Below are 25028 nucleotides of genomic sequence, written 5' to 3' on the forward strand. Positions count from 1 at the left end.
TATCTATATCAATATAAAAAGACCCAAAGGGGCGGATCCAATTAATCTGGGCCATCAAATCATGTCAATCCAACGACCTAGACCACTTCAATGTCGAGAGCTCAACATGTTTAGCATGCAGTTAATTTCATGCCAAATATAGTGCCAATCACATAATAACACGCAAATAATTTCCTACAAATTATCGTGCGTTGCACGTACACATTTACTAGTAAGGAAAAATACATGGAAGTGAGGAACTAAAAGGATTATAAGATCAGAAAAAAAAATTGCTAATATATTGAATGATTGCTCAGTGGTGTTGTCAAACTGATTTATCTTGCACACAAGCAATGTTTTTTAGATAACTTCAGAATCTAAAAATCATCCCTCAGCCCATTCGGGAGAATAAGACCACTCCAACTCGTCCAAAAAAATAAAAATAAAACCACTCCAGGCTCTAAATTGTTCCTAATCAAACAAGGTGCAAATTGAAATATGAAGTTAATCAATCATGTACACAGTGATGACCAGCATGAACTGAAGTACACACAAAAAAATCCAGTTCACAAAAAAAGTACAGAAAAAATAAGACCCAATGAAACCACTCAAGGTGGGCATTTGGTATAAACTTAAAATCCGGTTCTATTGTTCAGTTTTTTCTTAAATTCGGTTAGCAAAAAAATATGAAAATAACCATTCAACATACCTAACCCAAAATTTGGATAAACATTTTTTGGGGTGCTGTTTTCGGTTAATACCAAATGGACCTTGCGTTTTAAAAACTTTGCTCAGAGTATAGCAATAGGTAAAAAATTGTGCCTTATCTCATCAGCGAAGCGAGGTGGGACTAAAAGTTCCCTGACCAGTTGTTTGCACACTCGCACATAGGCTAAGCTATAGCGCTGGAGGTCGGCCCAATATCCACTCAGGTTATTTTATTGAAGAGCCGAATATAGAAATCACTAATTGAGAAGTACTCATTACAAAAATCACTCTCACCTTCTTAGGTAATGACTAGTGGCACGCTGCATGTGCGCCACTTGTCGCAACCTGTGAATATTCCCTTTTTTTCATAGATTTGTTTATTCAAAATGTTTTATCTCTTAAACTATGCATTCAAATCTCGAGATGTTTTCACCATTGGATTTCTTACATCAAGATCTTCAAAACTAGATCTCGTAGGTTTTGACAAACTTTTTTTCACAAAAAATGGACGAAAAAACTGAATCGGGAGCATGGATTTTTTTCCTTTCCGAAAAAGACACGCCCATGTCTCTCGTGAAACCACAACCATGCGTCTCATGGAAGCAAAACCTTCCACTTACGAAAGAAAAAAACAGAAAGCAATTTTTTTTCTTTTTCGAAAGCATAACCGTGCCTCTCACAGAAGCAAAAACGTGCCTCTCGCGGAAGACAAAAAAACAGAAAATACGTTTTTCTGTTTTCTAGACGCGCGAACGTGACTCTCATGAAAGCACAACCATGTCTCTTGCGGAAGCAAAACCGTGCCTCTCGTGGAAGGAAAAAACAAAAAACATGTTTTTTTCGTTTCTGAGAGGCACGACCCTGCCTCTCGCGGAAGCAAAACCATGCCTCTCGCGGAAGGAAAAAAACAGAAAACGCGTTTTTTCCGTTTCCGAGAGGCACGGCCGTGACTCTGGCGAAAGCAAAACCGTGCCTCTCGTGAAAGCAAAACCGTGACTCTTGTGAAAGAAACAAAAGAAAACATATTTTTCCGCGCAAAAAATAATTTAATTTTTTTATCCAAAAGCTAAGGAAGACCGGTGAAAATCCATCGAAAAAACCAAAAAAACCGTTCAAAAAGCCGAAAACGTATGCGGAAAAATAAAATAAAAAATAAAATCTGGAGGAAACGCCCAGAGCTCGACACGTGGCAGACGACTAAGAGCGCGGCAAGTGGCGCTGATCGTTCTGAGGTCCCCGAAAGAGCACTCGTCAACTAGTTGCTCCCGCCGAAATATGCGCTGAAGTGAGACGTCCTAGTTACACATGGGCCAGTGGACTTTATGGCTCGTAGCCTTGAGCGTAGTGAGAAAATTGAGCAACGTCGCTCATGGGAGCTCCTTTTAATCGCCTCAGGCGCCAAGGAAGCTCCTTGTGCCCACGCGCCAACACTAGTGGGCTAGCCCGCACTCGATCACACTTGATGAAAAAAGAACGAAAATTTTCAGAAAGAATGAAAAAAAACCATAAATTCAAAAGAGTTCATGAATTTTGAATTTTTTCATAAAATTGGAAAAAATAAACACTCTGAAAATAAGTTCATCGAATTAAAAAAATCATTGAACTTGAAAAAATTTCATCAAATTTGAAAACGTTCGTCCATTTATTTAAAAGATCATTCAGTTTTTAAAAAGTTCATCCATTTAGAAAAAAAGTTTATCGATTTTGAAAATTAGTTCGTCAAATTTCAAAAAAGTTCATTGAATTTAAAAAAAATCATCAAATTTGGAACAAAGTTTATAAAAACTTGCAAAAGAGTTCATAGAATTCAAAAACAAAATTCTTAAAATTTTTAAAATGTTCAATAGATTTCAAAAACAAAGTTCATATAATTTGAAAATGCTTATCGATTTTAAAAAAAGTTCACGATTTTTAAAAAAAATCTACGCATGAAAGAAAAAAGGACAAGACAAAGAAAAAATAAAAAAAAGGAAAAACCGGACTGGAGAACTAAATAAAAGAACAAAACAGAATTGGTGTGCGTCAGCGGCTTATTGGCCTGGTGGTTGCTGCACTTCCCTTCGAACGATGTGGTTGGAGTTTGGTCCCGTGACCAACCATCACCTTTTGGATGTTTAAACAAAATAAGAAGGGGGATGGGCCGGCCCAGACGAAGCGCGGGCGTGCGCCCGTTTGCAGTTTATACTATAACGAGCGCCTGAAGCGCAGAATAGAAAATGTCGTCATTACTTCAACCTAGAGAGAGTTTCACGTCGCTCCCTGTGTATTGTGGCCGTGCTGGACGCGGTGGCAACCCAAGTGGCAGCCGCAATCATCTCAGTGAGGGACTTTAGGCGAGCCCCTAGCTCAAGAGCGCTCACGCATGCGGGAGCTTGTTCTTAGCCTGGAAAGCCGTGCATTGGTTCGTGGTTAGGGATGGTTGTCCATGGGTATGAGTAAACGCGGGTATCCTATTTAAATACAATGGGCATGAGCAAGACTTGAAAAGATTTTCTACCCATGGGTAATGGGTATCCATACCCGTAAAATATATGGGTAGTACATGTGTATAAAATTGCGTCCATGGGTAACACAATGGATACCCCGAGAAAATTAATAAATGAAAATAAGTCTTATGACATGTGGTGTCAACATCCAAATCCCGTGGCCCAACCCTAAATCTGGTATTCCCTAAACCAGCTATAGCTCATATGCTCACACACACTTTTTCGTCACTCCGCCTACATCATACGTGTCTCCTCGAAATGATGAAATCTCGAATTATCATCGTCGAACTCATTTCCATCTCGATCTAGCGATCCCCGATTCCCATAGCCACCTCCCACTACATCGAGCTTCCATCAACTGTTGCTCATACTCATTTGATTCCTCCAAGGGGCCACCCATCAAAGGAGGTTGCGTCGGTGCTATACTACTTGCTTATCATCACTTGTATTTTAGACTCGTTTCTCTAATATTTAGAAATTTAAATATCATAGATTGTACCCATTGGATACCCATTGGGTATAGGATACCCGATAGGTATGGGCATGGGTTCTATTTATACCCATGGGTATTGTAGTGGGTATGTATAAAAGGTTTCTATATATGAGTATGTTTGGGCAGACGGAGGTTGTACCCGCCCATATCCTACCCATTGTCATCCCTATTTGTGGCCTCTTGTGCTGCCACTTCTATGGCACGGTGTGGTCAATGATATGAGACTTGGTCCATCGCAAAAAAAATGATATAAGACTTGGAACAGGTGGGGCATATGTAGCGATTATCAAGGAAATTATAAACACTACATCACAGTTCCAAAGTTGCTCTTTCATCTCCGAAGGGTGAGACACCAACTTCGAGGCACATAGCCTTACTAGACATGCTTTTGGTCTGGGGAAGGTCGCCAGATGTGGCTTCTAAACCCTCCGGACTTATCTTGATTTCCTATGAACAATAACAATTAAGCAATAAAGTGTGTTTAGACTAAAAAAACAAGCAGCGTTACCACCTCTGCCTCCAGCTCGTCCACATGTGACTGCTTGCGCGCGCGTGACCGCTGCGCGGCTGACCGGTTTAACTTCTTGTGCTTACAATTCATTTCCTCCTCGGTGCATCTAGCCGGTGGCGTCATGGCCGTACACCGAGGCGGGTGACGCGTCTGGTGCATGGGGTTGGTGCCTCGGGCTCCATGAAGGGAGGAGAGGATAATGCGAAGGAGAAGAGATAGGAGCGGAGGTGAAGGAGCGGTCTCCGGGGTCAAGGTCAGGCGGCGCGAGGATCTCACCCCGGGGGATGGCTGCTGGGGAAACGGGATGAGGGAGAGGGAGAATATTAATAATGTGGCCTATTTTTAAGAGAACTAACGGGTGAATCCTGCTTGTCATGTGGGCCAATATAATCCACCACGTCATCCATGACAAGTAGACCAGGCATGTTAGAATCGGGTCAAATTTGGCTTAATGGGTCATTGCAGTGATCTAGACGCTCTTATACTATTTCTTTACAGAAGGAGAAGTTCTTTGTGACGAAATACCGTAAAGATGATAGTTTCTTTAGTCCACAAAAAGAACCGGATCTACAAACTCAAACTCACATCTTATAGGCAGAACAGAAAGAACAAAATGATCATGGCCTAGTCTGTGTACCCGATTTCGTACTAGCTAAGAGTATTTTCAATAGGCGCGCAACATGTGTCTTGCTAAAACAATTTTTACAGCGCGGAAATAGTGGTTTTTACGCGAGGCAGGGCGCTGGCTCCAGCGGCCGCTGCAAAATATTATGCGCGAGCTGGTCCAACAGGCACTGCAAAAAAACGGCGCGTGCGAGCAACCAAAATACATACTACGATATTTGAAACAACATTTTAGATAAAATTCAACGATACAAATAATATAGTTCAACCAAACAGCACAAACTAGTCCGATACAAATATAATAGATAAAAACTACGGTGCAACTAGACTATGAACTACTCCGAGTCGTTCTCATCATCCTCACTGGTGTCGTCTGAGGTATCAAGAAACGCGTCTTCCCACTGAGGATCATTATCGTCAAAGAATGACGCATGTCCCAGGTCGCGCTGCAATATCGCCAGTGCCTTCCGTCGACATATGTCCGCCCGTTTCGCGCGTCGCCTTGCCCTCCTCTCCTGCCAGAAGGCGTTCTCGGCGACATCATGCGGGTAGCGCTGGCGCCACTCCACCATGACTCGCTTGTCCACCTCAGCGATGAGGAGGCGGCGCTGCTGCCTACAGTGTCCCTAACGGTCACCGTCGGTTATTAGCCACGGCGGAGGGGCGACGGCCTGGGCCTGCTCGCATGTCCACACGTCATGGAAATCCATTGCGAGTGTGGCCTTGACAGGCGCCACGCCGCCGCGTCGTATGCGCGGGCGGCCTCGTGCGTGGTCTCAAATGTCCCGAGACCGAGACGCGCGCCACCGGAGTGGATCTCTGCGTAGAACGCGTCAGAAGGACGAACACGGACGTCGCGGTAGCCGGAGCTACTCCGGCAGCGTGGCGTTATGTCGGCGGCAGGGAAGAGCGCGTCGAGAGAAGGGCGCGGCGACGGCAGCGGGGCGCCGGATATGAGGAAGAAGTAGGCAGCGGGGGAAAGAAGTGGGCGGCAGGGCTCGAGTGTGCGGTTGACGGCTTGGGCGCGCCGGATGCGGAACGTCGAGTCGTTCTTTACCTAAATAGGCTTACGCCCCGCTATATTGATATAGCAACCACCCGATACAACATTTCGATCAATGCTAGGGCAAACAGCACAAGCACGCCCAAAAGAAATAACAAGAGAAAATAAGAGAAGAAATGCCAACAACGCCGGATCAACGAAAGCTACGGCACACCGCGACCGCTGCGCCCACCAAGGTAACCACCACGCTCCAAAGCCACCGAGTTGTCGTGTACCAAGCACCACCTTCAAGAAGGAATGCGACGATGACGACGCTGCTGCCCGAACGACTCCTAGGATTTCTCCCGGTACACGGAGGGTAGAGGGGGGAGAGGGTCACCCGACGCCCTTCAAGAAGGATGGCGGCGCCCGCAGGCGTCACCACGTTGGTGCCGGCAAGACCCGACATGGATTTCTCCCGACCTCTCGCGCCCACCACCCAGGACCAACCTTCGGCTCCACCACACCCGCCGCCCACCAACATGCGGCAACAGTCACGAAGACACTGCCGTCGTCTCACCACGGCCAACGAAGCGAGGCCGGCCTGATCCAAACGAGACACCCGAAGACAAGGACCGACAGCAACGCAGCCACGAGGGAGGGAACAACCTCCACCGGCTTAGGCGGTAGAAGACCGGGCATAGCAGCAGAGGCATACCAGACCCTCTGTCTGGCCAGGCCCAGCATGGGCCCGTGAAGCTCCGCCGCCGTGCTGCAGCAGTCGCGGCACAGCAGCCGCCGTACCTGTCGCGAGGAGCTCGCAGGAACCACCGGACAGCAAGCCCGCCCCGACCCAGATCGGGCCCGTAGGGCCTAGATCTGGGCCAGCCGGGCGCCGCCGGCCGCCGCAAACCATGGGCCATCACCGCCGCCAAGGGGCAACGCCTCCGCACCGCCGCCGTCCAGATCCGCGCCGGAACGCCGCCGGCCGAAGGGCTCCGCCGCCAGGACCGCTCGCCCGAGCCGGGGTCCAGCGACGGGGGAAGAAGGAGGGCCGCCACCGCCGGACTGCGGGACGCCGCGCGGGCAATGCCCGGCCGCGCCCGCCGGCGGCAGCGGCGAGGGGGAAGGAGGGCGGGGACTCGCGGGAAGGGGGAGGGGTGGGGAACCGCCCCGGTCGCCTCGCTCGGGGAGGGCGACACGGGGGGCACGGGGGTATCTGGTAGACCTCTGATTCACCCAATCCCCTTCCTTGTATTGAGGCCCAATCCCCTTCCTTGTGTTGAGGGTATCTGGTAGACCCGTTCTTTTGCACGCGCACGATTCTTTGCCTCACGCCGGAATTTTCCGTGGCCGCTGGAGCGCGCAACCAGCCGTTTCCCCGCGCGCGATATTTGACGTGTTTATTTGAGATGCTCTAAGGATTCGTCCCCGGGTACAAATCGGAATCGCTCGATCTACTGTCCTTCTCCGTCCACCCAAAATTCCATACTAAGGATTCCTCCCCGACTACAGATCAGTATCGGCGAGTCCCCGCTCAATATAAGCATCAGAGGAAGCGCCTGCGTGATGCACACAAGCAAGCGATCGCGGTGTCGATCGTTCACAAGGAGCAGAGGAGATACCTACGTATCAGCTACCCGATTGGAGACACGCGCTCGAGCATGGCCATGGCCGTGGACGAGCAGCCGTCGCACCCGTACCGCCGCTGGGGCCTGCCCCTCGAGAGCGGCACGGGGCACACAGGTTAACCCCGAGGGCGAACGAGCCGATCTACGTCACGGATGTCTTCCTCGTCGACGCTGAGAGCGCCGGCGGCCAGGGCGCCGTGGCCGCCTGCGTAGAGATCGGCACGCGGGACCTCCTGCTCGGGCTCGTGTCCGCGGAGAATCCCCACGTGGAGCTGCAGACCCCGGTGATGCTGGACGAGGAGTTTCGCTTTTACGTCATGGGGCCCGGAGACGACGCCAACGCCGATGCTGGCATAGACACTGAAGGCGACGGTGACGCCTACGCCGACGCGGCAGTCGTCATGTTCGAGGGTTTTCTTGTCACTGACACGGAGGAGGAGGAGGAGGCTGCCGACGACAAGGATGAGGAGTATGAGGTGTACGAGGAGAGGGAGGATACCTACGGCGAGGTCGACCGATACGTGGCCAGGGCGAGCAGTGCCGGCGGCATCTCCAAGGACGCTCGACAGGTTGTAGCCATAAGTACAGCATTCTTAGGAATGCTGGTGTCTGTCTCTATGTTAGCATTCCTCGGATTGATAAAGTAATCGTGAATTCATCTATGGGTGAACTGCGTCGTCGCCCATACTGTATTTGATTTGAAGATGTATCCGTGACTAATCATTGTACTTTATCAAAAAGGGCGAAGTGTACGCTTCATTGCCTATATTGTTGCTTTTCTTTATTGGCTTCTTAAGCTTGCACACTTCTTTTTTGTTCGTCTCCTCAACTTGGACACTACGTCCTCTCTAGTCTCACCTCTAGTAAGTACCGCACAAACATCTAACAAAGTTTTCGCTATCAATAGATCAATGCTTCATCCCAATATCAAAACTCGAATCCTACTCCCTCCGGTCCCTTTTCACTTCACATATTAGATTTGTGTCAAGTACAACTTTTCAAAGTTTGATCAAATTTATATTAAAAACTATCAACATCTACAACACCAAATATATATACTATGAAACAACATTGAATTATTATCTAACAATATTTATTTGGCATTGTGAATGTTGATACTTTTTTCTATGAGTTTGGTTAAAATAGAGATACTTTGACTTCAGAAAAAAAATGCAGACTAAAAAGGATGGGGGAGTATATACAATTTTGAGCAAACAATGAGTTTCAAATTACGGCGAATCCGAAGAACAACCTTACAAAATGGCACTCACTCAGTCCTTTTCGCACTTGTAGAACACCCATCCGGCATGTTTCGACGTGCTCGAAACAAGGCACGACATCAACCACGGGTAGTGGTCACACTTGATGACCAGCTGCGGCGAGCCGACGAGCTATTGAGCGAGTGCTGAGCCCCGGCTAATGGCCGAACGTGGTTGTGCCGGTGGTTGGTCGATGGATGAGATGCAAGCACCGAGTGGAGGATGACATACCAAAAGGGGCGCACAACGGTTAAGGGGTTGCACGGGTTGGTCCCGTCGAATCCAACCAAAACACGACAGTGCTGGTGGTTGGGATGCGTCGAATCCGGCGACTGCAGTGACATCCATAGATCTACCAATTTAGTCGTCGGCCGGCGGCGACGAGAACCGACCAAATCAAAGTGGGGAGGAGAGGGGGGAGGAAAATTATTTTTACTCCATGAGTGGACGGCCGAGTAAATATAAGAGTCGGTCGGCCGAGGAGGATAATTTTTACTCCTCTAAAACTTTTAGGGATCGGTTAGATGCAATTTAGTGGAGGAAAAGTAAAATTTACTCCTCTAAAGCTTTTTAGGGGATCGATTAGAGACGGACTTAAAAGTTTTGATTAGGGAGGAAAACAAAATGTTTAACGGGGCCCGATCCAAATAACCCTATTCAGGAACAGAGGTGATAAGAAAAAAAAAATCTAATTCTTCCTCATGCTCCCACGGTTGCTCCACCCTGACCTCCTCCCATACTCTGGTGGTGACGGTCGCACCACCGCCTACCTCTAGTGCTGAATGGTCCGCCTCGTCACACCAGCTGCTTGTCGACGCCCCGCTGGCCTCCTTCCCTATCACCATCTCTCTCCACTAGTGAGGCCCGTCTCTCCAAGCACTGCTGATGCATCACCTCCCAAGTGTTATATAGAGGATTCAATTTGCCAGTCATTTATCAGATATTATGGAATGTATATGAGTCGGTGGTCATCCGACGCTTCGGCTAGAAGGCCTAATAACCACTACTCTAGCGTGCATCTTTGTGAAACTTCACATCCATTACTCTTCTTCACACGTTCCCAAACTCTTATTTTCATTTTCTATTTCTTTCCTTTTTTTCCTTTTCCTTTTTTTATTATTTCTCCTTTTCTTTTTTCTAGTTCTTTTTGTTTTTTGGTTTTATTTTCCTTCTTTTTTGTTTCATTTTTCCTTTTTAAAATTCAGTAATTTATTTTTTTCAAATTTGATGAACATTGCTTCAAATTCGATGAACTTTTTTCAAATTTGGTGAACTATTTTGAAAATCAATCAATTTTTAAAAAATTGATAATTTTTTAAGAAAATTGATGAATTCTTTTTCAAATCCGATGAACTTTTTAAAAAAATCCATGACTTTTTTTCAAATACGGTGATTTTTTTGAATTCGATGAACTTTTTTGAAGTTTGTGAACTGTTTTTCAAAATCAGTGAACATTTTCTAATTCATATTTTTTTGTGACTTTCTAATTATTTATTTTATTTTTTCTCAAATTAAATGGTTTGACCAGTCAACCGCGACTGGTTATAGTCGACCGTGGGAGCTGCGGAACCAGGGCGAACACTGCCGCCTTGTTGGGCCGGCCCATAAAGGAGGGCGCGTGAGTGCCAACTACACTCCCTGGCGCTTAAGGCGCTGGGCAGGAGCTCTCATGATGTTGGTAGTCTTTTTTTTTGAGAAACACCATATAGCTTTATTTAAGCAATGTTTGTGGGGATACAAGTTATAGGTGGGGGTGAGGTGAGCCAAACATGGCGCCCACTCTCGAGGGAAGTAGTCGCTTTACATGATTATGTGCTTCTACATTGAATGCTCGATACTCATGACTACTAGACACCTCCGGAAGCAAAGCCTTCTTTGCTAGAATCTCCTAGATGATCACTCCATAGCTATAGGGGTTATCCTCCCCAATATTGCGGACCACCTGAAGACAATCCGTAGCAATTTGTACCCATGAGAAGTTTAGGTCAAGAGCCAGAGACATTGCCTCACTGCAAGCGATAGCTTCAAGGTATCCGTGGATGTTGGTAGTCAGGCGACCCGGCCAGGCTGGAAGCATAAAGGTATCCGTGGATGTTTTTGTTTCCAGAGTGGATTTTCTACTCCTAGGTGTACTACACCCAAGTTGTCTAAAAATTGAAAAAACATTATTAAACAACATCCAAAAAATCTGAAACTTTGTGACATCAAACTCTATCAAATATTTGAGGTTCTTATCAAATTTCATCTGAAAATAACATCCGAGGAGCTCCCACACACTACTAGGGAAAACCCTACTAGTAGAATTTGTTTTATAGCTAGTAGTAGCACTGGTACCAGCGCTACCACTAAGGCGCTACAACTAACTAGTAGCAGTAGCGCTGGAAAGGGAGCGCTACTGCTATACCTAGTTAGCAGTAGCGCTTTCCTTTGGACAACGCTACTGCTATTAGTAAGTAGCAGTAGCGCTTGTTCTAAAAAGCGCTGCTGCTAACTTTTCCTGTATTTTTAAAAATACAACTTATTTTCGTTGTGTGATTTTATATACAGTACTTTCATCATACAATTTTATGACCATGATTACTTACTATATATAACAATGGGTGAAATGAACATGGAGTAGATTCAAGTGGAGGCAACATGTGGTGCAAGTCGAAAGTACTACTTTAATCCAAACTTGATCTAGTTTGGATTAGTAGTACTTTCGATGTGCACAACATGTGGGCTTCACTTGAATCTAATTCATATTCATTTCACCTACTGATATATATAATAACTCATCATGCTCATATAACAATTTAGCATCATTCATCATCGATCATAATAATAAATAACTCATCATTGGTATCATAATAACAAGTCATACTCATCATCATCGATCATACAACTTCTACTCGATACCACATCATCATAATCATCTAACCAATCCTACTTAGTTGTTCTTAGCACATGATCATGAGTATTATTAACTAGGACCTACTACCTTCTCTTAGGTAAAATAGTATAAAACAAGATAGGCCCTGACTCTCCATTATGAAGAATGGAGATTATCCTGTCTCCAATTCCTGCCTTTCGCACAATGTTGCTTTCAAGTACCTCCTTACGACTGTCCATACATTTTTTCCATTCTTTGATTTTCATGTCTTCACTCGTTTTAGAAATCCAATATGGACAGGTATGACTCGTAGGATGACCTGGCTGTATGTTCAAAACATCAAGGCGACCATTCTGATATATCAGATGAGGCACACAATCCAACGGGATTTTCTGTTGAAAAACATAGTAATAACTTCGTAGTTAGAAATGTACTTAAGTTTTAAAAGAATTTATGCAAAAGATGCATGGATGTCATAATAGTAAAAAAAATCTTACCATGGCATCTCCATGGATGTTACCGTGATTCAACACGTGCACTAGTGGCACGTATTCACCATATTGTGGAGGAGTTTGATAATAGATATTGTAATTCTCAAGATCAGTACAAAATGCGATCAGATGATTTTTCTCCTGATAAGTTAACTCAGAGCCATCGGTGTAGTAGGTTCTGTCTACCATCTTCCGCACATTGTTTGAAGAATGAAAATAAGCCGTCAATGGAAATAAGCTGTCGTGGATTTGTCATGGCAGGTGTCCTTAGTGTCAGGACTTAGTCGCGAGGTCAACACATCTATTTGGTAGCTTGAGAGGGGTTGATCAGAATCGAGAGACGCAACGTAAGACAAGGGTTTAGACAGCTTCGGGCCCCGGGAAATATCATCCGGTAATAGCCCTACATGCTGTTTGTGGCTAGATCTCATTATGCTCATGAGAGAGTCGCCGCATAAGCCGGCTTCCCTTTACTTGTGTCTAGCCTTAGAGATTGTTTCTTATTTTTCTCTCCCTCTTTGGAGAGCCCTGCCCCTCCTTATATATGTTGAAGGGGCAGGTTACATGTAGAGTCCTATTAGGATTAGGACTAGTCTATTACAAGTGGAGTCCTAGTCTTGCTTCCTATATAAGGGAATATCCCTTATTCCTTTCCTCGTAAATCGGCCCACCATTATCATGAACCGGTCTTCTAGGCCTTGGGCCTTGTCATCCATCTGACCCGCCCACCGGGTCATCAGTGAGTCATAATGTTCAGGCGGGTTGCTTGTAAACCGCCAGGCCAGGGCGGGTCGCTAGTGAATCGCCAAGTGTCAGCCGGGTCTCAAGTAAACCGCCAAGTCCGGCCGGGTCATATTTCCGGCCGAGTCATACCGCGGGGTATATCCCCGACATTAGCCCCCAGTTTAATATGGATTTATCCATGTTAAACTGATCCTGTAAAATAAACACAAAAACAAACTTGATAGGTTGTGCTCCGGGTTAAATATTTTCCTGAACCGGCATCTGATCATCTTTAAGTCCTTGTCATTTCCTCCTGGATGCATACTCAAAGATCTTATAGCAAATCTCTTTTAACAGATATGTCCAAACCTTGCCAATGCAAAAATCCAGGCACTTCGTCTAAAAAATCCGGGTCAATAGGCAAGCTTTATAACCAATTTGCTGACATTAGCTCTTGTAGAGAAACATTATAAGAAATAATCCATTTGAGTCAGCCTTCAATGCTCTGAAAAAATATTGGTCTTGAAATATTCAACTGATATTCAGCCGGCTTAAAGATGTAGATCTTGCCAATTTATGATTGCCAAAATTGCAGGGTTATAAATAAATGATGTCGGGTCATGGTTGTTGCAGACACGAGGTTAATCTGAGAATTTGCCAAACTGAGAATTTGAAGATTTTTTTCTCCTTTATATGCATATTACCTGTAGCCCCCAAGTGCCGGGTTGTCATGCTTGCAGCAACCTGGGACTTATAATTGCCTTATGTTCGTAGAAATTTTAACCAGTGTAGCCCCCCAGGGCCGGGTCATTATGCAATAATGAGCAGGGACTTTGTAAATATGATCATGTAAACTTGAGCAGCAACGTGTAGCCCCCAAGGGCGGCTCAGTAGATATTACTGGGCTGAGACTTTGTATATGATTCATTGATAATAACATCATATGATCTAATCTCCACCATGGGGCTTGAACCCACATCCACAAGGTTAAGAACTTTGTACTCTACCAACTGAGTAGTGGATCTTTCAATATAATGGATTAAGGCTTATGTACCTTGAATTTTCGACAGGAGCAATTGGTAGCCCCCAAGGGCCGGCTCATTTAGAATGTGGTGAGTCGGGTCTTCAATAAGTTGAGCAAAAAATGACTTTGCATTAGCCCCCAAGTGCCATGGTGCATGCTGGCAGTGACATGTGACTTGCATATTCGATGTAATCTCAATTTGAATAATGTAGCCCCCAAGTATCGGATCGTAAGCCTGCAGCGACTCGAGACTATTCCTTTCATTATAGAATAAATCATATCCATTGATAAAATAATAGCCATTGGGCTGAAGCGACTATGAAAGCCTCAATCATAATATTAGTTACTGATAACCATAATAAAAATCCAACCATGCTGGCTATTAAAGAAGGTTCGGGTCAACGACGGGCTGGCTCCTCACCAAGCTGCGCCCCCCAGAAGGTAGCACCTCCCAGTACCAGCCCGGCAGAGCCCAGTCCCGGACATGGCTCCTCACCAAGCCCAGGCCTCCTCCGCCGAGTCGACGACGAGGATGCGGGATAGACATCGTCGACGTGGATGCCGGAATAATTGCTTTAACTAAAAAAATAACAACAAATGTGACACCTAAAACACCTAAATTCTATTAACTACACCTAATTAAAAACCTACATTTTAAACATGATTTGATCATAACTAGGGTTCATACTACATTATTCTAAGATTAAACACCTAAAATACCTAAATTAAATTAACAACATGGGGTGGCTGCTCTCACCTCGATCAATGTCGCAGGGGGTCGGTGACGGGGACGACGGTGGTGATGATGCAGGGGCTCCTTGATTTCTGCAAAAACAAAATATAAACAAAAACATTATTATAGTCATCTTAGGACTTAGTGAAACTCCATAAGCTACATTAAATTATTCTATTCAAATTGACTTATTCAAAATTTCTAAAAAATTCCTATTCTATTCAAAAGACCTACATTTACTTTTTTTCAATTTCATATTTTATTCTATTCAAATTTACTTATTCAAAATTTCTAAAAATTTCCTATTCTATTCAAAAGACCTACATTTACTTATTCTTTTCAAATTTTCTAAAAACAAAATATACTAAAAACCTACATTTACTAAAAACAAAAACCTACATTTAACAAAAACTAAAACCTATTTACATAAAGGGGGAGGAGGAGGTGGGAGGAGGCCAGGAGGAGGAAGGAGGAGGAGGAGGGAGGAGGAGGGGAGGAGGAGGAGGGAGGGATCGACCTTGGGGTGGTGGAGAAGGACGGCGACGGCTGCGAGGGCGACGACGGAGGCGACAAAGACGATCGATGAGAGTCTGAGGGGGAGAGTGAGAGGACGCGCACGGGTCGGTTTGGATAAGGGCTTTTAGTGGTAGCGCTGGTCCGTAAAAAGCGTTGTTGCTAAAATAAATAGTAGTAGCGCTTTCTTCCAATGAGCGCTACTAGTACCCCTAGCATACCCTGAAACGGTCTGTCAGTTTTAGTAGTAGCGCGTTTTACAGTTTCAGTGCTAATGCTATGCTCATATTAGCAGCGCCTGTACAGCCCAAGCGCTACTGCTAAGTAGCAGCAACGCTTCTTCTGTAAAAGCGCTATTGGTAAACTCCTGTGTGTATAAGCATTTCCCTAGTAGTGACAAAAAAATCACTGCTCAAATAGTGCACAAAACTTTGAGCAGCGATTTTGTTTTTTTGTTCTATGAGAGATCAATGAATGCTATTTTTAGATGAAATTTTGCAAGAACCTCAAAATTTTGGTAGAGTTTGTTGTTGCAAAATTTCATCTTTTTTGGATGTTGTTAGATAACATTTTATTTTCAATTTTTGGACAAACTCGGGTGTAGTACACCCAAGAATAGACACTATTTTCCGTTATGTTTAGTTATGTTTTCTTGGGTCTTTGTGTATGTTGGTGGAGTCAGTTGTGTTCTCTTTGTATAGGTCAGTGTTTATACTCATCTTTGTACTTTTTCTTTACACCGTAGCATAGATGTCCCTGGAGAAAAGGCATAGATGTGTACGCTAGGACGAATTTCCCCAAAAAAATATTGATTGCTCGATAATGTAACGTGCTGCATGCTGCTGCTCCGGGTCCGAATCCTAATTTGAACAGGTTCGGCGGGGCTGGAGTAAACTGACGGCTAGTCGGAATCGGCAAATCCCCGGTCAATATAAGCAGAGGCGTCAATGCACAAAGGGACAAAGCAATCGGAGGACTCTTGTTCACGATCACGAAGCTAGTACGTGCCGTGCAACTCTGCCGATTGATCCATCAAGCATGGACAAAGACACGGAGGAGCAGCGGTCACAACTACGCCCCTTGTTTTCGCGGCTCAAGTGCGGCGAGGAGGAGATGCTAGCACCTAGGAGCGCCGACGAGCGCCTCTTCGTCACCGACGTCTTCCTCGTCCACCCGGAGAGAGAAGCCGGCGGCCAGAGCGTCGTGGCCGCCTGCGTCGAGATCGGCACGCGGAACCTCATGCTCGGAAGGCTGTCGGCGGAGAACCCCTGCGTGAAGCTGCAGACGCCGGTGGAGCTGGACATGGAGTTTTGCTTTTACGTGGTGCGCCTAGAAGACGTCTACGCCGCCGACGATGACGGAAACACCGACGCTGAAGCCGATGCAGCAGTCGTCGAGTTCCAGGGTTTCGCTCTTGCTCCACCGTCTCTGGACACGAAGGAGGAGGAGGACGTCGAGTTCCGGGGTTTATCTCTCACTCCGCATTCTCTGGACGTGAAGGAGGAAGACGACCATGAGGAGGAGAAGAAGGAGACTGACGAGGTTGACCAAGAAGTGGGTCACGTGACCAGGGCGAGCAGTGCCGGCGGGAACACCAGGAATGTTGGGCAGGTTGTAGCTAGAACACTCTTAGGAATTCTTTTGTTTGTCTCTATATTAGCATTCCTCGGATTGATAATGTAATCGAGAATTCATCCATGGATGAACTGCGTCTTTTTGGCCTGGTTTCGTTCACAAACAACGGGTTCAGCTTGTTTAGCTTTTGAATCCGGTTTTCTTTGTAAACTGGATCAATATTTTCTTTGAAAAGATCAAATTTAGATGGGGATTTCTCCCCTAGGTGACTGTTAAAAAAACTATGTCTTTGTCATCATTTTAAACCGTCCGTGAAATCGCCATGGTCGCGCTACTATTGTTGCTGGAGTGTCTAGGCGCTAAGAGCATCTCCAGCCGCGCTTCCAGAAAGACCTCTCCATGCGTTTTTTACCCCGGCGCTAAAAAATCGGCCCAGTCACGTCACAGGAGCCCGATTTTCATTGGTCTGGGCCGAATTTAGCGCCGGCGGACCCAGATCGAACCCGGCGCGCTGGGGGCGCTCGGGGGCGCCGGGGCGAGCGGTTTTGGCGCGAAAGAGCCACGGGCCCGCCGCGTCAGCGACACCGCGCGTCATCTTTCCCAAATGCCTCGGTTTCCCGCGGAGAATCAATGCAAGGCTGCCGTCGGTCAGCCTTACCAGTGATTCCTCACGGGCGGTGCGTTCACGGGGCGGCGCGCCGACGCCTCCCCTCCCTCGCACGCGTACACATGGGGCGGCGCCGCTATATAAGCCGGTGGCCTCCCTCGCCTCTGGCTATAGCAGCCACACCTACCCTAGCCCGCCCTCTACCTCTCCCGAGCGCCGCCGCCGAGCCCTCCCTTTCCCTCCCTCCCTCCCTCCCTCTTCCGATGGCCGAGCGGTTCCCCGATGATGAGGCCGCGGCCAACGGCTTCGACCGCCGATCGCTCCGCGAACAGGAGTCTTGGCTCCTGTTCCAGGCGAACATCCAAGCGCCGCCGGACATGCGCGCCGGGCCGACGGGCTGAAAGCTCAGCAACGGGGGAGTGCCCATTCCCCCGTTGCCCGACGCCGTGGCCAAACCCGGGTACTTCGCCGAGGAGGTCGACGTCGTGCGCGCCTCCCTCACCGCCGCCCAATTCTCCCTCCCCTAGTACGCCGCCGACAACCACGCGGCTTGGGCAGCGTACTTCGAGCGCCGTCAGCAGCAGCGGCTGGCGTCCACCAACGGCGCGGCGGTCGTCGGCGGCATGAAAAACAGCGAGGGGCGCCGCCTGTGGTGGGGCATCCCCGGCCGCACACTCGAGGGTGTGCTGACGCACCTCGAGGGCAGCAACAACCCGCCGTTGGCGTACCCCCCAGCGAGGGCGGCCGCCACGGCCATGGCTCACCGCCGACGCGACGGGCAATGGTTGCCCAGGAGGTTCGACGCCTCCTCTTTTTCCTCCTCATCACGCTCTTCTTCGCACTCCTCCGGCTCTCCGGCGTTGCTCGGCGTCAAGGCCGAGCCCGCGGCGGAGACGCCGCTCGGACGCGCACTCGCAGCGCCGGCGTCGTCATCAACGAGGGCGGCCGGCGCGCCTCCTCGTCGGCTCCTCCTCCGCGCTTCGTCAAGCCCAAAACGGAGCCGGGGCTCGCGTCGGTGAAGACGGAGCCGGGCCTCCTCCCCGCGGTGAAGACGGAGCACGGCGGCGACGTCGAACTCGACGACGACGCGGCCCTGGAATGGGCGCGCGCGGACTCCCTGAAGATGGTGAGGGAGCGCCAGTGCACCGCCCTGCAGCGCTTCGCGCAGCGCCGCCGGGGCCGCGACGAAGGAGGCGTCATCGTCATCGAGGACAGCGACGACGACGACGCGCCGCCGCCACCAGCCCGCGTTGGCGACGCCAGTCAGGGGTCCACCAGGGACGGCCGCGTCAAGGAGGAGAAGCCCGACAACGGCGGCGACGATGGCGGTGACGACGGCGACTACTCGGCGTTCAGCCAGTTTCTTTTTTAGACTAGTTATCTATTTTGCTATGTAATGAAAATTCGCGAACATGTCTAATATATGCCCAAGTTTACCGAAATTTAGTCGTGTTTAACCGAACTTCGCCGAACTTTGCCGAAATTTGCTATACTTTTTTTTAATTGCGCCTGGGGGTGGCCCTGGGCCGGCGGCTGGGGACCAACTCGCCCCAGGCCCATTTTTTGCACCGGCTCACACCCAGGCGGCGATTTTAGGCGCCCCCTGAGGGGCAAACGGCTGGAGACGCTCTAAGCTACGAAACCCTGATTGGAAAAATCCTAGAAATCCGGTTGAATGCGCCAAATTCTGAAGAAACCTCCTTAAATTCACTATCTCGACTGGAAACTTGTCCACTATCGCCACTATTGCCCGCTATAGCTCCTGAGTGAGGTTACCACAAAATTGTTTCTCCCGTGATTTGAAATATATTTGGGTCGCCGTTAATGTTCGATTGTGCAATTTTGGTATTTTTTTATCTTTTGGTTGGTGGGTATGGTAGTTGAATCTTCAGATATGTTGCCTTTTCACTGTAAAAAGTGTTATTACTGGGCATACGGCTCCCAAATATGAGTCGCCGTGAATTCCCACAAATGTTGGCATGCATGTCCATTGTCTATGGCATCCATGCCATGTGTGGTTGACTAAAGTGAACTCGATTAGAGCATCCAGGGGCCTATTTAAATCCTTTTAGGCCTTGTTCGGTTGTTATGGTTTTGTTCCCCACATGGAATTGATCTCGAGGGGATTTGAGTGGAACCCCCATATCCCTGTTGGGTTCAAACCCTATCCCAATGTAATCCCCTCCGAGACAATTCATTGTTCAGTTATAAAAAGGTTTGCTGCGGTTTGTACAAAAGAGTACATTGGACAATAAAAATATCAAAAAAATTATTGACGACAAACACATAATTTGGATAGCACAACGATGGAATTCAGAAAATGACAAAGCTAACTTCCAAATGTTCGGAATTCTGCAAGAGATCCGAATGATTGATTCGCCTTTCGATTCCTATCTCGTTGGGCGTGCTCGCCTCCCTCTTTCCTGATTTTTAGGATCTTTTTTCCTATTTTCTCGTGTAACCCTCTCTCCTATTTTTAATGAGAATGCGGTTTTTGCGGGATACTAATTTAGGCATTTAGGGCATGTACAATGGTGCTATCTTAGGAGTGCCACATAGGATAAATAATGAGGTGGAGGAGAGAGAACTCCTAAGAAAAGGCTTGTGTTCTCTTATTTAAGATAAAACAAGAGATGATCTCTTAGCACAATTTGTCTCACCATATTTTAAGGAATTGCTAGTTATTGAAAATAAGACTAAAATATAACCCATTGTAGACATATTTTTTTGTCATCTCTAAATTACATGCAAGACTTAAGATAAGACTGTCTTATCAACCATCGTACATGCCCTTAGTGACGATCTAATTTACACGTGGACATGGGGCAGGTGAGCGTTAATCATGATTTTTTTCCGTTGACGCTAGCAGTTTCCATACTTGTAATTTTATAGCCTAAAAATCGTGCTAAAGCTGGGAATTGAACTTAAGAATTTAATAGGATTAATAGGAAAAAGTTCAAAACAAACCTTAAACTTGTAGGCGAAAGCTAAATCGAAACCTAAACTTGTAATCCCGAAAATAAGTACACCAAACTCTTCGATCCCAGTCTATTTTAAACCTTGAGGGGGTTTAGCCGGGATTTACTAATGTGGCAAGCATCGTTGACTCGCTGGACATTAGGACGAATTGGGCCAGCCCATTAGCGCAGTCGCTCGCTCGCTCTACTCGTTTTTTATTTTAGTAAGGATAATAAATTATTTTACATTTTTGTAATGATAATACACATTTGTTAAACTACACATACCCACTTGTCTTCTATTAGGAGCAACAAAAATACCAGCAGCCGCAAAAGAATAAGTGCCCAGGAGGACTCGAACTAGCAGAGGCTGCACCTAGCAAATCGCCCTGCGGGCTATAGGTTTTTTTTTTGAGGCAATCTCGCGAAATTTTTATTCAACCCGTCACAATGTTTACAGGGACGAAAGAAAGACCTTCCGGATGGCGCGTCCTATATAAAAACATCAAAAATGGATTTCAACACAAGTGCTTAACATTCCTTAATCTTTTTGAAACATGTCTTAAAGTAATATATGAACAATTTAGAAATAACGATTATATTTTTAAACGCAAATAATTTACATAATTCTAAAAACATTTATCGAAAAAGTGACATGGTAACATTTTGCCAAATACACATTTTAAATTTTCGTAATGACAATAAACGTTTAATAAAAAAAGTACAAACATGTTTTACACTGTTTAAGAACAAAAATTGTTCAGGTTTAGAAAAAGTTGACGTCTCAAATAGTGTTCACTTTTTTAAAACTGATTGTTTTTTTTAAAAATTGTTCGCTTTTTATAAAATTATTCAGAATTTTTAACAAGTATTTTTACTTTAAAAAAGGATATTTTAAAAATTGTTCAGGCCTGCACGTTCTTAATATATGTTTGCCCTTCAATGCCTCAAATCTCGACACTGCTCTAGCTGGTTTAATTGCTCGGCCTCTAAATACAGAGGCAATAAACAGTCAATGGTTCTAGTGGTTAGTCGGAGTAATTCAACAGTACGAGATCGCAAGTTCAAATCCTTGTTTTATATTGTATTTTTACTTTCGTATTTTATGAAAAAAAATCTCGCTTCACGTCTGTTGGGTTGGCCCAACTGCACCTCTTCGGTATTTTCACGCCAAAACTCATTTTGTGTCTGTTGGGCCGGCCCAGTCGTAACCGCAGACAACAAACTTGAGATTACAGGTGCCACGTCGGTGATCCTTGTTTGGGAATGCTCTAAAGGTTCAAAATAGACCGGGATTGAATTGTTTGGTGTGCTAATTTTCGGGATTACAAGTTCAGTGTTCGGAGGGCAGGCCTGGCGCAGTGGTGAAGTCCTCCCCACTTGTGCCAAGAGGTCCTGGGTTCGAACCAGCCTCTCTGCATTGCACTTTGCAGGGGTAAGACTAGGTTCCTATAATCCCTCCCCAGACCCCACCTTGTGTGGGAGCTTCTATGCACTGGGTCTGTCCTTTACAAGTTCAGGGTTCGATTTAGCTTTCCCCGACAACTTTAAGGTTTGTTTTGGACTTTTTCCAATTTAATATTGAGATCTTAACACACTAGCCAACCCACCCCTTGGCCCGTGATAAGTTCAAACAAAATACCACTTTTTGACCATCCGATGGGAAAAGTTGTTGAAATACACCCCGACAACTTCTGTGTAAATAAGATAGGGATGGCAATGGATAGGGTATGGACGGGTACAACCTCCTTCTACCCAAACCCATACCCACATAAAATTTCTATGCCCATCCATTTCAATACCCATGGGCATAAATTGGCACCCATGCCCATACCCATCGGGTATCCTATACCCAATGGGTATCCAGTGGATATAATATATAGCATTTAAAATTTTAAAATGTAGAGAAATGAGTTTAAACTTCAAGTGATCATGGACGAGTAGTACATCACTAACACATGCTACTATGGTGGGTGGCCTCTCGGAGGCATCAAGGGAGTATGAGTGGCGGTTAGTAGAAAAAAAATTAAAATGTAGAGAAAAAAAATCTCGCTTCACGTCTGTTGGGTTGGCCCAACCGCACCTCTTCGGTATTTTCATGTCACGTTTTATAAAAAAAACTCATTTTGTGTCTGTTGGGCCGGCCCAGTCGTAACCGCAGACAACAAACTTGGGATTCCAGGTGCCACGTCGGTGATCCCTGTTTGGGAACGCTCTAAAGGTTCAAAATAGACCGGGATTGAATTGTTTGGTGTGCTAATTTCCGGGATTACAAGTTCAGGGTTTGATTTAGCTTTTCCCGACAACTTTAAGGTTTGTTTTCGACTTTTTCCAATTTAATATTGAGATCTTAACACACTAGCCAACCCACCCCTTGGCCCGTGATAAGTTCAAATAAAATACCACTTTTTGACCATCCGATGGGAAAAGTTGTTGAAATACACCCCGGTAACTTTTGTGTAAATAAGATAGGGATGGCAATGGGTAGGGTATGGGTTGGTACAACCTCCTTCTACCCAAACCCATACCCACATAAAATTTCTATGCCCACCCATTTCAATACCCATGGGCATAAATTGGCACCCATGCCCATACCCATCGGGTATCCTATACCCAATGGGTATCCAGTGGATATAATATATAGCATTTAAAATTTTAAAATGTAGAGAAATGGGTTTAAACTTCAAGTGATCATGGACGAGTAGTACATCACTAACACATGCTACTATGGTGGGTGGCCTCTCGGAGGCATCAAGGGAGTATGAGTGGCGGTTAGTAGAAAAAAAAATTTAAAATGTAGAGAAAAAAAATCTCGCTTCACGTCTGTTGGGTTGGCCCAACCGCACCTCTTCGGTATTTTCACGTCACGTTTTATAAAAAAAACTCATTTTGTGTCTGTTGGGCCGGCCCAGTCGTAACCGCAGACAACAAACTTGGGATTCCAGGTGCCACGTCGGTGATCCTTGTTTGGGAACGCTCTAAAAGTTCAAAATAGACCGGGATTGAATTGTTTAGTGTGCTAATTTCCGGAATTACAAGTTCAGGGTTCGATTTAGCTTTCCCCGACAACTTTAAGGTTTGTTTTGGACTTTTTCCAATTTAATATTAAGATCTTAACACACTAGCCAACCCACCCCTTGGCCCGTGATAAGTTCAAATAAAATACCACTTTTTGACCATCCGATGGGAAAAGTTGTTGAAATACACCCCGGTAACTTCTGTGTAAATAAGATAGGGATGGCAATGGGTAGGGTATGGGCGGGTACCTCCTTCTACCCAAACCCATACCCACAGAAAATTTCTATGCCCACCCATTTCAATACCCATGGGCATAAATTGGCACCCATGCCGATACCCATCGGCTATCCTATACCCAATGGGTATCCAGTAGATATAATATATAGCATTTAAAATTTTAAAATGTAGAGAAATGGGTTTAAACTTCAAGTGATCATGGACGAGTAGTACATCACTAACACATGCTACTATGGTGGGTGGCCTCTCGGAGGCATCAAGGGAGTATGAGTGGCGGTTAGTAGAAACCCGGTACAGTGGGAGGTCGTGATGGGAATGGGGAATCGCTGGATCGAGTGTTGGATAGGAGTCTGGTAGCGAAGAGTCAAGATTTCATATTTTCAACGAGTCACATAGGACGCATGAGGAGTGGCGAGCAGGTGATTACGGGCCTATGAGCTATGACCAATTTAAGGAATCAAGACTTAGGGTGGGCCATAGGAGTTGGATGATGACCCCGCATGTCATAGGAGTTATTTTCATTTATTAATTGTTTTTGGGTATCCATTGGGTTACCCATGGGCGCAATGTCATACCCAAATCCTACCCATATATTTTGCGGGTATGGATACCCATTATCCATGGGTACAAAATCTCTTCAAATCTTGCCCATACCCGTTGTTTTCGGGTAGGGTACCCGCGGGTACCCATACCATGGGCAAAACTGCCATCCCTAAAATAAGATGATAACTTATGTAATGTTGACCTGATAACTTATGTATAAACATATTGATAAATTTTGAGCCCGGGAGCGAAAAGTTGTAGAAATATAGTCTCATAACTTTTTTATGCAAATAACATGGTAATTTAGACCACAAACAAGATAAATTACGTACAAACACCATGTTAACTTTCATCCCAGGAAGAAAAAAATTTGTTGAAACACCTCCCGGTAACTTTCTGTGTTAATATCATGGTATTTTATGCATTGTAGACCTGATAACATACATATAAACAAATTAATAAGTTTTTTATCCGGGGACAAAAAGTTGTTGAAACATACCCCGGGTAAGTTATGTGTAGATAAGATGATACTTCACCCACCAAGACCTGATAATTTGTATATAAACACACTGATAATTTTTCATCATACGCGATAACTTCTGTTTAAATAAGACTTGCAAACATGCCCGTGCGTTGCAACGGGAAAAAAAAATCACATGCCAAACATCTCCCCCATGCCGCACACCCACCTCATACACAAGGATCCATGTTTCAAGAAATTGCCTTCCACCTTCTTGCCTGTGGCTCCATCGTCACTATGTCGGACTCGGCCATCACTCATATATATATACTTCCATAGACAAATCTTACGGGCACCATGCATCTTGTTCATATAGGTCTAGACATGTATGCTGCATATGTCAGGAATAAAGTCAGTATCTTCGAGTAATTGTACAATACTCAAATATACCCTCTAGAGGAAACATAATATTTGGAATCAGTCAGGATTCATGTAAACGAAATTATACAACGTAGGAAGTTCATTAATCTTGGCTAAATTTTTGAAATTAATAAAGAATGTTATAATGAACAAACCAAATTCTTTCACGTCTCTATTCCTAG

The sequence above is a fragment of the Triticum dicoccoides genome, chromosome 7A, assembly GCF_002162155.2.
Source record: "Triticum dicoccoides isolate Atlit2015 ecotype Zavitan chromosome 7A, WEW_v2.0, whole genome shotgun sequence".
NCBI lineage: Eukaryota > Viridiplantae > Streptophyta > Magnoliopsida > Poales > Poaceae > Triticum > Triticum dicoccoides.